General features: G+C 38.2%; 1 long non-coding RNA gene across 1 annotated transcript in view; it reads right to left on the bottom strand.

The window, feature by feature from the left end:
* Window positions 1-1,217, bottom strand: part of LOC103132967 (uncharacterized) — a 3,669-nt gene continuing 2,452 nt past the window's right edge. Inside the window, exon 2 of the long non-coding RNA XR_475670.2 lies at window positions 1-410. This is a non-coding gene — a long non-coding RNA (uncharacterized LOC103132967). The remainder of the gene's footprint in view (window positions 411-1,217) is intronic.

Here is a 1,217-nt window from a genome sequence, read left to right as displayed (position 1 = left end):
AAATTATTTCCCTGATTAGTTCAAAGGGCTATCAATGACATCGGATTTTCATATTTACATGTTTGGGAAAAATTTGGAATGAATGGGTTAAAGCCACAAACAAACTATCCATCTTATTGTCTCTGGGATGTGAAAACATGAGATTTGATTAAATTAGAACTACACAGATGAGAAGGAACACAGATTTCATAATATATATATTTTTTTATTATTAAAAACAGTAGATGGTTCTTGCATATCAATGCTATAAGAACAGCCACATTTTTTTAAATTAAATGTGTCACCAGTGCATTTGGCCGGGTGTTCCTGCTCCAGAAAGGTGAAGGTCTCTGGTCATCCTGAAGCTGTGAGATCACTGGAAACACTGAGACCAGAGGCCTGCAGGATGGTCTGCTGTGACAGCTTAGCATCTGAAAACATACATGATGGAAACATTAATGAATGTGCTGCGCCAACAAGCTGTACTTTTGACCTGGTGGCGATCACCTGTGTCAGTCAGTTATGGTAGATCTGAACTTTGGTTTGATGAACTCAGTATGAGAAACTTCAGACTGACAGGAGTTAGGTTAAAGTCACATCTTGTGAAGTTGGTATATTTTTCCTCCAACAGGATCCAGAGAAATCTCAACAAACCAGAAGTGGGACTAGAGTTTATTTCAATGTCATTTGTGAATGTCAGCTTCTCATTTTCAACAGTGGAGCTTTAAAAGTTGAAAACTTATTTTGGAGAGTTTTAACGCATCGAAAAGCCTCTCAGACTCAAAGCAAGATGCCAGAGCGCACAAAACTTTAAAAAAAAATATATTATTTTCACATAATTATCGCGGTATAAGCCATTTGTTTGTTACTTAATGAAATAGTCACAGACGAACGAGGTAGTTAGTCCAAGTTTGTCGTTTATTGAACGTTCATAAACTACAGCGGCTGTGATGCATCCCAGCAAAGGTAAACAAAAGTAAAATAACAGCAATGACTAAACCACTCCTGCCTTTTTACTGTATAATCAACCTGTTGCCGTGGCAACCGCCTGCATCCCACAAACCCAGCAGAGATCAGCTAAAAACACAACGGATTCAGTCCGTTAAGATTTTAGGTTTTCAGGCTTCATATTTATTTCTCCTGAAAAAGCCTCTCCTCTCATGAACACAGCTGTGGCTGATTAGCCAATTTAAACTTATGCTCTGCTCATCAGGGTCTTTGAGTCCCTTTTTACTTTT

This window comes from Poecilia formosa, unplaced genomic scaffold, assembly GCF_000485575.1.
Source record: "Poecilia formosa unplaced genomic scaffold, Poecilia_formosa-5.1.2 Scaffold1729, whole genome shotgun sequence".
Lineage (NCBI taxonomy): Eukaryota > Metazoa > Chordata > Actinopteri > Cyprinodontiformes > Poeciliidae > Poecilia > Poecilia formosa.
The sequence above is the reverse complement of the archived record's forward strand: the minus strand, read 5'-3'. Positions and strand labels throughout refer to the sequence as shown.